This window comes from Micrasema longulum, unplaced genomic scaffold, assembly GCF_059751315.1.
Source record: "Micrasema longulum isolate JH-2025_06_02 unplaced genomic scaffold, ASM5975131v1 h1tg000221l, whole genome shotgun sequence".
In the NCBI taxonomy this organism is placed as follows: Eukaryota; Metazoa; Arthropoda; class Insecta; order Trichoptera; family Brachycentridae; genus Micrasema; species Micrasema longulum.
In genome coordinates this window covers 25,116-40,131 of record NW_028277426.1, presented here as the reverse complement: position 1 = coordinate 40,131, position 15,016 = coordinate 25,116, and the positions used below count along the sequence as shown (strand labels likewise).

The window sequence follows — 15,016 nt, the reverse complement described above, 5'->3', positions numbered from 1 at the left end:
ATTAGTTCAGAAAAACGTAAACAGCATCAATTACGCATAAAAAACGACATAAAATCTTAAAGTTTGTTATTGAAAATTCTCGATGGAAGTTCGTTGTAATTAATTATAGAAATGAAAAATGAGCGATACTTTTGATTCACATATTAAAGTATTATTTACTTTTTATTTCTATAACAAAAAACAACACAACATGCATTAAAAAAAATTGATCAGGACAACAAAATGTAACGAGAATGTGTATAATACTTGATTATATTTGTGTAGGTATTTGTTGTTGTGAATATGAACTGTAGAATGTGGTTTATGGAGTGTGTGTGTAAAATGCGGTGTTTATATTATTATATTTGTGAAAGATTTAATAACTTTTTGTCTTCGTTTTTGTTATTAAAAAAAATAAAATAGTTTTATTAAAGAAATACTCTAATAATGTTCTTATTTAAGGATAAAGTAAGTCATAAATAGAGTAAGTCGAGTGTTTATCTCCCGGCTTCCAGAACCAACCTGTTTCTGGTTATGCCTATTGGAAGATTAGTCAGGTAGCTGAACATTATCACTTTGGATATTGACTTCTTTCACATCAATGAAACTGTGTTTGAGGGGCAAATATTCTTGCTATTGGAGAGTATTATACCGTAATAATGTCAAACCATTGCTCGAGGGTTCCTAGTTTGATATGTTGTCCAAATGCCTTTAATATATATTATTTTGGTCAAATAAATCAATTTGAATTTGAACAAACGTAACCACTGTAAAAGGGACCACTCTCCTATTGAAAACGGAATAAAAATACCAGTAGGAGCAAAATTTTACCTTACAAAACAAAATTATGGATAAAATTGAAAACAGGGACTAAGAGTAACAGTTAAAATATCTAGTCTAGAAAACTTGGTAAAATATTTTATTTTTCTAAAATGAAGACAAAATGCATAATTTGCGGATAAAATTTAAAGATGACTGGATTTAATGCAATACACGCGATAGTTGGGCCAAGAAAGATTATGTTTACATAAGTATTTAAGACTTTTGTTTTTATTGTTACATTTGTAAATCTTTAAAACCTTTTGGTCACAATTAATAACCATGTCCGGGGCTACGCGCCTAAAAATTAAAGCAAAAATATTTTTCATTTAAAAAGCTTTGTTACTACATTTTTTTAATCGATATTCTTAAAAAAGTTACTAATTTTATTTGAAAAGTTAAGTGGATGCATTAAAAGTATTTTAATGTGTATTTGATTTAAGTGTTAGGGGTATCCAAATTTCCCCTTAAATGTAATGCTTTCCAATAACTTAGGTACCTTAATTTACTTGACAATTGAAATTCAACGTTATAAAAAATATTTTTATGTTTTCCTAAAACAATTAACCTTTAAATTTATGGTAACATTTGAATAGAATATTATTTTTTGAATCTTTTGAAAGCATTTGTCGTTTGTAGCCACGATAACTCTGGAATATGACGCGCAGATATTCCGCTTTACAAACGACATGTTTTTCATCAAGAAATTAATTATCCTGGAGAAAAAACAATTTAAATGAACATGAATTTAACACAATTTCCGTTTAGTACGTAAAATTTCCACGTGAACATTTAAAATGTTCATTTTAAATTATGAAACCTTAATTAATGAAGAGGGGACGATTTGTTTAACAATGTTTTCGAAAAACATGCCCCGAGAATATTCTGGAATATTTATTATTATTAGGTTTGCGCTAACCGCTAACCTTTTAGCCAAGAGGGAGAACAAGAAAATCTAATTCGGAATTAGATATAATTATCCAGATTTTACATTAAATCAACTTAATTCATTTAAATATTTTTTGTTTTAAACCTATTCACAGGTTAATTGATAAATTTTTATGTGTTTATACACAAATACTAGATGGCGGCTCCCTGACAAAAACCCTAAAAATAAAATACATATTGTAGAGGTCCTGGGTTTGATTCCTAGAAAGGTCATCATGAAATATTGATTTGAAAAATTTAAACTGAAATATTTTTCACTGTTCCAAGACTGCAATTTAAGCGTTGAACTAATCACCTTGCTTAAACTTAATGTTGAAACTATATAAACTCTACATTTAAAAATATATTTTCTGTTTTATTTTACTATTTCGTTTTGTTTATTTTATTAATTTAAATATTAGTTGAGTAATTCAATGTCATATTTTTCAATAATTTAAATGCAGTACTAATGTATTGTATTATATTTAGACATTTTTGTAACACTCTTGATAAAAAATACACCTTTGAAAAAAAAAGTTTTGCGAAGGTGTTAATGAGAAAATTATGAGTGTTTCAACTAATCGTAGGTCAAAAGTTTTGTGGATTTAAAATAAAGTATTAATTACTTTTTTCACCCCTAAGAGGGATATTTTAAAGCAAATACGGAAGTCTTAGCATTTACAGGGCGTATGACTTATCATTGCTGATTTGAGTTTTTAGTTAATAAAGGTTTCAGCTCTTTAACTGTACAGAAACTAATAAATATAATAATTTAAGAAATTCGGATGTTCAAACATAAGAGGTATATTGGATATTACACGTGTAAAATGGCCACTTAATCTAGCCAATGACTGGTCAATAGCGCTGTTTATGCCTAGACTTCTATCTCTTTCTCATAAATGTTTGTAAATCTGTGACAGGAATAATTGATAAGATTAAGAGAGGGTCACTTAGATGGTTTGGTCTGGTAGAACGAATGGATGACGAAACAATGGTAAAATATGTACATGTGGCATTAACACAGACGACCAAGAAATACGTGACGCGATAAACCAAAGTCTCAAGTCTGGTCATGTCAAATGTAAACACGACCGAAGGGCTTGTACAACATGTATGTCAGGATAGATATGTGGGGTGGTTCATACTCTCTGCGTATCACTACGTAGAATTAGCGAGATGGTAGTCATCATCATCATTTTCTTTCCGCACCGAATGGCACTGCATTGGTACACCGATCGCAGAGTATCTTGATCACTTTTTTGTTTCGTGAAGGCAAGATGATCAGTCTTACGCTTCAGATACCAGTTGAGGGACTATTTTTTTAACATAAAAAAAAAATAGACTTCGACAAACTAGAAGGCCCAATTGCAGTGGTGAATTACCACACAAACTACCCAGGCTTGAGAAAAATCACATTTGTTTATTTTTGTGTTCTCACTGGGAATCGAACCCGGAACCTTCCGTTCTTAAGTCGAGTGTCTTAACCACTCTACACCGCGAAGGTCACTTACGTTAGTAGTAGTTGTAAAATGGTCTTCACCTCTGGTGTAATATGTTTATGCTTAAAAAAATATATAAATAATAAATCAATCATAAGATCAATAATTTTAGTGTGAAAAATGATTTTAAAATAATAGTTTTATCGGAACACTAAAGTACTTTACATTTCAATTTAAACTATCAAAATCTTGGTATTTTGATTTCATTTTTATCAACATACCTGACAGGTGGTGGTGGTCGAGTGACCTGGACCCGGACAGCACATCTGAAATAATTAAAAATAATGAATTAGTATATATTACATGCGTGTATACCTGCGAGACACAAATTTACGGAGTCATAACTGGAAGCTCTATCGTCCCCGATCCCACCTCAATCCCAAATAAAACTTTCTTTCCAGCAAATGGTTAGAGACTGGATTAAATTGCCAAGCCAATTTTGTTTTGGTCAACTAGTTCGTAAACCATTTGGATGCTTTTTTAAAGGAAGAAAAACGTAGACAAAAAACAGTACACGACGTATAGGCGCACGAGTAAGGGCTGCCTACTTTTAGTGATTAATAATAATAATAATTATTATTATTATTATTATCAAAAAACTCAAGTGTTTACCAATTGAAATGCGATTCTTGTCCTTAAACGTTCGTTAGAAATACATTTAAAATATAAGGAAGAATATTCGTAGTAAAGAGCACATTAAATCATTGACTTAATTTCAATCCTGACTTTAACAAAGATAGGAGAGTTTAAATCTTACATACAAATAATGAAAGAAGTATTATTAAAATATTCCACATTAGAAAGTCTTTGAAAAATTATATCCCTTAAATCGATAAAATTAAATAACCTTAGAATATAACCAATAAAAGGATGTATCAATGTAACGGTTACCCTATAATTAGTAAATTCATGGCCTACCCCTTTTTTCCTCTCATTTTTTCAACTATTTCTTGCACAAAACCTGTAAAATCCATAATAGGTCACATAAAAAAATATACACATAAATGCACATTAATGTTTACTATTAACAGCATGCGTCCTATAAGCACGTCAGTTTAATATTTTTGTACAAATACTACTATGGTGAAAGTGCATAGGTGGATTTGCATGCTAGTGTAAATAGTGTCCTGACAAAGAGACGGGTACTTCTCGAGTAGTCGGTATGTGGTTATATATATTCCGTTATATCATGAATGAAGAAAAGTTTGAACGAACGTTGACGTCCAGGGATCTCGGAATGCTGTTTGACGCGAAATTATCATTTAATCGACGTATAATATCACTAGACAGTAATTCCCTTAAAATCCTCGGAATATTTCTTAGGAATGCCAAGATTTTTTCAAGTATTCAGGTTCTGAAAATATTATTCAATTATTTGGTGAGAAGTAGCTTTACATATTGTTAAATGATAGTGTGCAGAAAAATATATGCGTTATCTGTATCTCAAAGAATATCCCTAGCTTTTTTCAAACGAATTTTTAATAGGAATGCTTGGCTACCAATCATTCTTATAGGAGAAGGGATATTCATTTGGATGTTTATTTTTCAACTGATTGGTGACCGCATTTGTAAACTCAGATATTTTGAATGAATTTGGTCCATCTTTCCAGGATAATCATATTCGACACAGGTGGTTCTACTTGCCACTATGCAGAAGCAACCTGACAATGATTATGCCGGTAGATAATCGTAGGTAATCGTGTTATTTAGTCGTATCCCTTCAAATATCGATATACGAGTATATCATTACAGTGGGATTTATCTTAGGAAGGCAATTTGAAAATCGTAATATACTAGTATATGTTCATTTTATGGTACATTACTTTTTTTTATTCAATCAATCTGTTATATATATATTTTATTAATGTTTTAGGAATACATTGGATACTGTGTAATGTTCTCAATGTAAACAAAAAGGAAATAAATGAAAAAAAAACAATTTTCCTAACATTTAATAAAATGTTTGAACAAAAAGTTTATGCTTTCAATAATATTAAAAATAAAATAATTCATCTTTTCTTATAAAAACTACAAATAATTATTTCAAAAGAAACGTTTTCTAATAAGTTACTATTCCGCATGCTCATTATGCTCCTGCTGATGCACTTTGATTAATTCTAAAACAGGTGAGCTTTATCAGGAATGGTCTTTCGAGAAAATTATATGAGCTTTTCTTACAAGAGCACAAAAGCATCATTGTATCAAGGAGTTTTATCCTAATCCACTTTGTTTTTCTTTCGGTCTTTCTTCTGGCTACTCACATTTTTAGAAGACAAAGGTGTGGCATTTAAAATTATTAATCGTATTCACTCAAATTTCCTGATTTTCCTCTTAGTCTAGGTCACACAAAATAGACCGAGAGGAAAAAGAATATGAATTTCATAAAAAACTGTTACGCAAAAAAAATCTTACCCTACGTACATTTGAAGTGCCTTATTAAAAAAAAATAATAAAGCCATAAAGACAATAATTTTTCGCTTTTCCAGTACTTAATTCTGAAAACAATTACAACTGACTAAATAAAAAAAATCTTAATTTGAAAGTATTGTTCACAAATTCTTCAATTTCACAAATATCTTTTGTTTCAAATTATACTAATGTAGGTATATTAAGGGCTGGTTTTATAAACATCTAATCAAACTTCCGTAAGTGTAACGAACCGTTGGTCGTTCGTTACGATAACCGACGGTTTTGTGTTCTATAAACCATTTTTGTTAACGGACGGTCGCCGGTAAGCATTTTCATAGAAATTGAAATTTTTCTGTCAATTGTCTATGGAAAAACTTTTTATCTAAGCTCTTTCTGTCAAATGCGAACGGTGCGCATTCGCATTGAATGAAAAAATACATTAAATGCAAATAGTCGTCAATTTTGAACGAAGTTTTTAGGCAAAAAAGAACTATGAATTGAGAGTACTATGAATTAAAATTAAAATTATTAAAAGCGAGCAGGTACGATGGATAGTTTTTACTATAATCTGTTATTTTAGTATACATTTATATCAATAAACCACGTTTAAAATTTTAAAAAATGAACTGCTGAATATATTTATCCATCAGACTAAAGTTGATTTTATACCACCACGCAGAGTAAAAAACATATAAAACATGTAATTCAACTAAATCCCAAAATAATGACTATCTGCATGTTAATTGGGCGGAGATTTGATCAAATAACAATGTAATAAAACAACTGTCATGTCAAATACGGCAGCGGCGCTGAAGGTAACGGATCGTAATGCATTTAACCGGTCAAAATCGGCCAGTAACCATTTAACCATAGATTTAACGGCTCGTAACGCTACGAACGTTTATAAAACGCAATAATCGGCCGGTATACCAAATATTAGTTAAAAATGGTATCAGGTTAACGAACGGATGTTTATAAAACCGGCCCTAATATATTTGAAGCGCTATCTTTGACGTTATTTATTATTGAATAAAAATAAAAATACCCCAATTTACCACTAATTATTTAATTAACTACCGACTGGTTTCGGAGATACGCGTACTCTTTTATTGAAGAATAATAATTGAGAACTGAATATAAGTCTTATTATATCATTTTAACGGGGTATTAAGTCTAAAACTTGACATAATGTCTTGATTTATCACTTCCATAAGTACAAGACTTAAACTGTGTTAAAATTACAAAATATAATTGATATTCAATGAGAAAGCTTAGTGTTCAGTGTTATGGAAAATTGGATTTTAAAAATGCTTTCTTACACGTTGTGAAAATTAGAGCATATAATTGTGCGGTGAAGTTTCTAAAAAATAAATGAAAAAATAATAAAGATACGTTTTAATAAAAGAACTATAAATTTTTATTTTTTTACTTTATGTTTTATTTTTTATTTTATTATCTGAAAAATAAGTACTTTAAAACTTCACAAGTTCTAGGAAACATCTGTTCAGGATAGCCAATCAATATTGTGTTTTGATATATTTCCGGTTTCTAGGAAGCTATGTTTAGCGTATTTTCATACGCACGGGATTATCTTTTTAAAAGTCAGCACAATTCACCGACAACAACTAGTGTCGTCACGGGCGGAGTAATTTCTAAATTACGTAACTTTAAAAAATCACAGTGATAAATACGATCCTTAAAAAAAATGATGGGCTTAGTTTGATGGCCATGTAACAAATAAAAAAAAACTTCTAAAATTCTTCCTTCTTGAAACCGGTGGTAAATTAAATAAATAATTGGTATTATTAATATTTAAAGCATTCACTTTGTAGTCAGACATTTTAAAAATGAAATTATTCAAATGTCAAATGTTATTAAATATTTGTATATAACCACTTACCGAATTTTCCATGTCTACCGGTTTCGAGACGTACCCGTCTCTTCGTCAGGACACCAATTAAACCAACATGCACCCATGCAACAAGCACCCTTCCTCCATCCCCTCAACCTTTTTTTAACTATACCTCAAACATCATTTAATATTTTCATAATTTAATCAATGCATGTTTGTTATTATCAGTGCATGTGCTTATTAAAATGCATGTCGTGTTGGTTTTATATTTTTGTGCAACAACTATGGTGAAGGTGTATAGTAGGTTTTGCATATTGGTTTGCATGTTGGATTAATTGGTGTCCTGACGAAGAGACGGGTACGTCCCGAAACCGGTAGACATAAAAAAGTCGTGAAATTGGTTATATACAAATAATAAGTGGTTAAAACAACTAAGCTCGCATAGAGGCACTCCTTATATGTTGGTCCGAAATCTTTCAATCTTCTACCTAAATAATTACAAAACATCAAATCACTGATACCGTTTAAAGTAGGTTTAAGGTCTTGGATTAGAATGGAAAGAATAGATAGACACCTGATTTAAAAAAAAAAAAATAAAAAAAAATACTACAAATAAATTCTGTTTTTTGTTCTATCAGCATATTATTTATTTATTAATTATTTTTTTTATTTATTTATTAATTACATTATACATACATTTGTTAAGGACAGAGACACAGTTAATAGCGACACAATCAGGAACGACCCATGTCTGTGAACTTGCTCCGACTCGCTAGAAAATCCGTGTTGAGTCGGGGCACTTGTAATGCATTCATAACCATACATTCACACACATATATACATATCTATTCGCACATACATATTTATTTTATATTTTATACATACATTTACATATATATTAAATTTATACACATAATTGATACTTTATACATTACCTATTGTATTTTACATTTATAAATACATGTTAATCATTTACCAGTTAGTCCACATTTGATCGCATAAATACATTTCCATTCGAGCAAACCAGTTACTCAAACCAGATTTGAATTTCGAAAATGCCTCAGATTCTTTTGTTACCTGATCCAGTAAATTAAAAATTCTTGGACCTACCACAGAGAAATGTCTCTTAGCCAAAGTTGTTTTACTTTTTGGTACATAGTAATTTACTTTTAAGGAATATCTTGTAATTATTTCCTGTTGTGTTCTTTGTTTATTACTTGTGGTCCAAAAGTTGATCAGACATGATTTATAATAGATGAGACTAGACTTAGACTTATGTTGATCTTGTTTGTTTTTTTTTCTTTCATTCTTCATGATTATGTCATACTATATTTATAAGCTTTAAACTTTTAAATCATTAATAAAAGAATGGTCCCCGCTCAGACGCTGAAGTCTTTGAGGGCATTTTTTCCAAATTATGTTTTGGCTCAATTTTAAGACGCATCTTTAAAGTGTATGTTTTGTAATTAAAATTCTATGTATGCATTAAAAAAAACAAATAAAAAAATTAAAAAAAAAAATATTACATTACAAAGAATTCGATCAAATTCTATTGAACAGATGCAATACAATAATGGTAAACAATAATTGCAAAACTTAATTTCAATCAACGTTTATCACTACTTTCGGTTAAAAATACAAATTATGGTTATGGGTAAAAAAAGGATGTATGTTTTTTTTGCCGATTGTTTTTCCTTATATTCAACACTAAGGGTTAAAAAAGCAGTCACGAAAGTTATCTTATTTAAAAATGTGCTTTTAATTTTTATTGAAAAGCGTGAAACAAATTTAAAATGGCGCTTTCACATTTTTCGGATGTTATGAAAATGAAATGAATGTATAATGACTTTCGCAATCGGGCAGAGTGGCGGGAGATTCAAAATTAAATTACCATCTAACAGGTTTTCCAAAGGGTGGCTTTATCGGAGGATAAGGCTTTTACTCCAAGATAAATTAATGATAAGACAGAAGAAACATAAAATTTAATTAGGAATCAAGAAAAGGAGACATTCGAAGTTCCTTCCAAATCACAAGTGTTTTGAATATATTGCGGAAATTTGAAAAACATTTTCTTAAATATTTTTCTCGAACGGGTTCTCACAAAAAGAGCAAACGTGATATTCTTTAATCAAATTAATTTGAACAAAGGATCGATACAGAAAATGGATGGAAATTTTCGTTTTTCTCTGGGGAACATAAATTGTTCTTAAAAATAAAACTAATATCTTGGAACGAAATTAGAAAACGACAAAATTTTTCATGTCAAATCGTTAAAAAAATTCTTAAGATTATCTTTAAATTTATTTATCGATATATTACTTTTAATAGTTTTTAGTTCATTGGAAGATTATTATAATTTTTTACACCTTTAAAAACATAGCTATTTTGACCATGACTTGTATGGAATTTAGGAATTTTAATATTATGTTGGTATCTAAGTGACTTATTCATCTCAAATTCTTTAATTTTTTCTTCTTTATAAATTTGTATAACATTATTTATTTTATAAAGAGTGCCTACTGTATGAACCTTAAATATTTTATATAGACTTCCCGTATTGAATGTTGAGGGTTTCTTTAATAATTAATCTTTGTACTATTTAAAGAGGGTTTGATCTATTGGCATATGCACCACCCCATCCTACAATACCATATTGTTACAAAAATTGTACAATTGAGTAATAAGTTATTTTTAAATGATTGATTAAAAAAATATTCCTTAATCTAATAAATATGTATATACATTTTCTAAATCGTTTTTTTTTATTATTTTATAATGTACGTATACTCGTAAAGTTTGATTAAGAAGTATTTTGTTTCAAACAAACTTAAGATACATTAAACAACATACAAACTACGAACAATGTTTTCTTAAGGTCCGTTTATACATAAACTTAAAATGGCCTTTTAGTGACAGTTTCTTTATTACAGTACCTACACGGAACCTCTTTATCCGCCATTGTTTTGTTTAGCACCCTCTTGAAATGCGTTTGTGCCTTTTCAGGTACTAGGAAGGGGCGTTAGTGGGTTAAATGTTGATAAAGGGGTTTCAAACAAAACATGTATTAAACCTGGAGCTAGATCATTAACCCTTAGAGCCACACCTTCAGTACTCATAAAAGCAATGGATTTGCATTTAACTATTTTGCTTTTCGAAAGTTACTGACTACTCAAAGTGTTTGTTTTTCGGTATTCAAAATCCTAAAAACATTTATATCATAAACAATTCAAAACAGTATTTATATACAATAACACAATGTCCAAAATTTATTAATTAAGGTTGGATTACATTGCTGTCATGTATTGTGGAGTAGTGTGTTGGGGAGCCATCTAGCGCGTATAGCTTAAATTGATATTCACTTAAGCGAACTGCCACTGTCAAAGACCTGCAAGTTATGTTTGATGCTAAACTGAAATTTCTTACTCACATAGGCACTGTCTGTGAGATCGCGCGCAAAATGTTGGGATTTTTTCTCCAAACAGCTAAGGTGTTCTTTAATACTCGTGTTCTTAGGCTTCTTTATTACTCATTGGTGCGGAGCAGACTTGAGTTTGGCTCTGATCTAGGCGCCCCACGAATTGATGTACTCTGTTATGCTGGAAATGGTTCAGAAGAAATTTCTGACGATTTATACTTAAAGGAGTGCGACTATTATCCGTAGTTGTACCCGTCTGACTTCATATTAGGAATGCTTGGCTATAATAGTTGGGAGAAAAGAAGAAATGAATACTTTCTTATGTATTTTTTCCGATTAATCCATGGTATTACGATCAACATAGGTGTAATGAAGAATATTTTTCTTTTTGTTCCTAATGACTACCTTAGACATAGGCAGTTTATTCTGTTATATTTTCATGCTTGCAGAACCAACCTGCCGATGGTAATGCTAGTAGAAAGAACAATGTTTTTGCCCAACCGTTTTTCTTTGGATATCGACATCTTTCATATTAGAGAAAAAAAGTTCAGAGAGGATAACATCCTTTTTCTATAATTGCTGGGTATTTTTAATTCACCATCTTCGTTTTTTTAAATGTCAGTATTTATATTTTCATGTTATGTATGTCTTAAAATACTTTTGTAATATATATAAACGTATATAAAGTAAATACATTGAAATTGAAATTATAGGGACAAAATTACATGGCTCTTATGTGCTGTATTGACGCGTCTCGATACAACACACGATGAAAAAAATTCTCAAAAATTTCAAATACCTGGAAGTAAATGTTACGAAAAATGGTAGCATCCAAAAAGAACTGGGAACGCGGCTAGGAATAGCACGCGTCACATTAAACAGAAAAGACTGTATGAAGATCGAATTTTTCTAAGTGAAAACCAAATTCCTCCCATATAACGCCTGCATAACAAAATACTAAATTTTGAGAACAGATGTTGTATAATCTTGGGTGTGCTGGGGTTTGATTTTGTAAGAAATTAAATAATAAGAGAATGGTTGCATCAAACTCCTGTGACAACCGTCATAAAACGGAGGCTATACGGTTGACTGGGTTATATATTGTGGATGCCTCCTAAGAGCCTTAACCGCGCTTGCCTACTTTACAAGGTATCGGATTTTCGACGCCCTGGACTTCCACTGCTGACTGCTTGTCTGCAGTTTACATCCTAACCCGACCTGCGAGACCGCAAGAGACGAGCTGTCAGCTGACAGAGATGCCTGAAGACTCTCTGTGGACACCATATGTCCCAACTAGGGAGCGGACATAGATTGACAATAACGATAATATTATGAGCAAGTACAAGATGTATTGAACGTACGTGAGTGTAGTGTAATGTCCGTCTTGTGGTTTAGTATTCAGCACGTTTGACTACAATGCAAAAGAGATCTCGGGTTCAATTCGGTAATCGTGTTAGAGACTGATCATATTATTTTGAGGTTATTAAAATGATCGAAATACGCAGCAATTAGTGTACCAATGCAGTACCTTATGCAAACTTGTGAATTTACTGATTCTTAGGGCTCCAAATGCAGTCTATTTAAATATGCTGAATAAATGAATTAACGATGTAGGTACTAGTCCAGGAATATTGATTTATTGTGGGAAATTTTAAATTACTAAATAGGTATTTTATTTATTTTAAATGCGGTTATTTAAATGAATTCGATTGTAATTGAACATAATTATGCAGAGAGCAGTCAGTCAAAGAAAATGAGAACTGAAATAATAGCACGTATGTGAAAATAATGAATAATCACATCTACACAACAGTTGGAATGTTTTCGACTTTTGACAAATTACAAACATTGAATACATAAGTTTTTTTTTGGACCACAAACAAGAATAGAATAACGTTTTTGACGGATTTTAATGATTTTTAAAGTATCGTTAGATTTTTAAGAGCCTAATGTTTTCTGAAAATTGACAAAGGCCGTTTTTTTGGTTGACGCTATTTTCGGAATGTGAATATTATAGTTTTTCGTATGAAAGCATTCCGGCTATTCTTAGCAGACCATAGAATTGACATTTTTGTACTCGATAACACCAATATCTAATTTTTTCGAAATTGTGGACCGGCTTCTTTCTGCATTACTACGTTTAATTATTAGTAAGGTATACGAAATATTAAAAAAAAAATATTGAATTCTACTTTTTTTTTTAAATATACAAGAGTTTACAGTGAGACGCGTTTCCTCTTGTTATTATTTTTAAACTAACCTAAATATTAACAAAGGTTCTTTTTATACGAATAATAGTTGCCGTTTGATTAAACTCTCATGTTGAGTTTTAGGTTTTATTTTAAAAAAAACAGTTGCAAGGGAAATCAATATTAACATTGTTATTATAAAATATTTTATAAAAAAAAAATACGAAGAAAAAAAAAACATTCGTCGGCCTCGTGGTCGAACGGACGGGGCATTTGCCTACCATGCAAGAGGTCTCAGGTTTGATTCGTGCCGTGGTTGACACGAACAAAATATTTTTAAAGGTTTTTTACATTAGAATATTTCATAGTCCCTGGATTGGCACCTGAAACGTACGACAGATTATCTTACCTTTATGTAACAAAAATTATGTTACGCTGTAATTTGTATACTAATGCAGTGCCCTAAGCACCATTGGGTACGGGAAAGAAATTAAAAAAGTAGAAGAAATTACGATACTTAAATGAACACATTTGGGCTGATACAGCAATTACTGTTAGTATTCGTACATAAGGTAACTTTGTAAATGCTAACCATATGACGAAACAAAACTTTAATAAATATTTTGAAAAAAAAAACAGATTCACAAGTGTGAATTCGATGTCAAATGAATTTAAAGCACAAACAATTTGAAATTAGTTAAATGTTATTGAATATTTGTTTAAAGCCACTGACCGACTTTTCTATGCTTACCGGTTTCGAGACGTACCCGTTTCTTTGTCAGAACACTAATAAAACCAACATGCACAATCCACTATACACCTTCACCATAGTTGCATAAAAATATGTAACCATCACGACATGCATTTAAATAAGCACATGCACTAATTAGTTTATAAAAAAAAAATTATGTTGTGGTAGAAATAGTTGTAAGAAAAGGGAGGGGATGAAAAGGGGGGCGTGAGCTAAGTAGGCCATATATTCAATGTATAAGTATATTGATATATTCTGAAATGTTTGATTATTGATCAAAGTATAATTATTTTTTAAAGCTTTCCTTATGTGAAATATTTAACGCCACGATTATATTTGAGTATTATATTATTTATTCTAAAAAAACACAAAATTTTGGGAAAAAACGGTCAATGGCACATGAACATGATAACAATAGTGAAGAAAATTAAAAAATCTGAAGTCACAAAATTATTTTTTATTATACTTGTATACGACAGTTAAAAACGTTTTGATTTGGGAAAAAAAATATTTAAAAAAATATATTAAATTCAAAAAGGAGGTTAAGAAATATTTGTTCAATAACTTCGATGTGTAAATGAAATATTTGAACATTGTTTTTATTAGAGTACACATAAGAATATGTTTATGCTTGCCTTATTTTAAGATCAAAAATAAAAAGAATAAATGGTTTTACTTATATATTATTTTCTTAATATACGTACATCACGATTAAATGAACGGGATGCTGGGTGACATAATCTGTTTTTTCTATCACGTTCGAAATTCGATTAGGTCCCGACTTTCAGTATGTCACCAGGTACGCTGGATACAACCCTCGGACGGTTCCTGAAACAATTTCAGCTGAAATTCTTTGCCTTTCAGGGAGGCAGACAAAAGTGTGGAAGTGTTCACGCTCCACCTACACTCCCGCCTGCGAGGGAGATTGGTAGTGCTCTCCCATAGTCATTCTGCTGTAATTACACCCCCTTTCCATACCAGGTACTAAGGAAGGGAGGATTGACGAGGATAGAGGAGAGTGGACACTTTACTAGCAAAAAAGTAAAGGATAAAGGCAGGGAATTTTTAAAAACTTATTATTATACATAACTCCGGGAATAAATTCATAGGATCGATGGATACATATTTTAACTACCGCTTATTGAAACATTAAATTATTTATTAATCTGCTTACTA

At 30.7% G+C, this 15,016-nt stretch overlaps 1 pseudogene; it reads right to left on the bottom strand.

The window, feature by feature from the left end:
- Window positions 1–14,789, bottom strand: part of LOC148283576 (dipeptidase 1 pseudogene) — a 71,997-nt pseudogene extending 57,208 nt beyond the window's left edge.
- Between the last annotated feature and the right edge of the window lie 227 nt (window positions 14,790–15,016).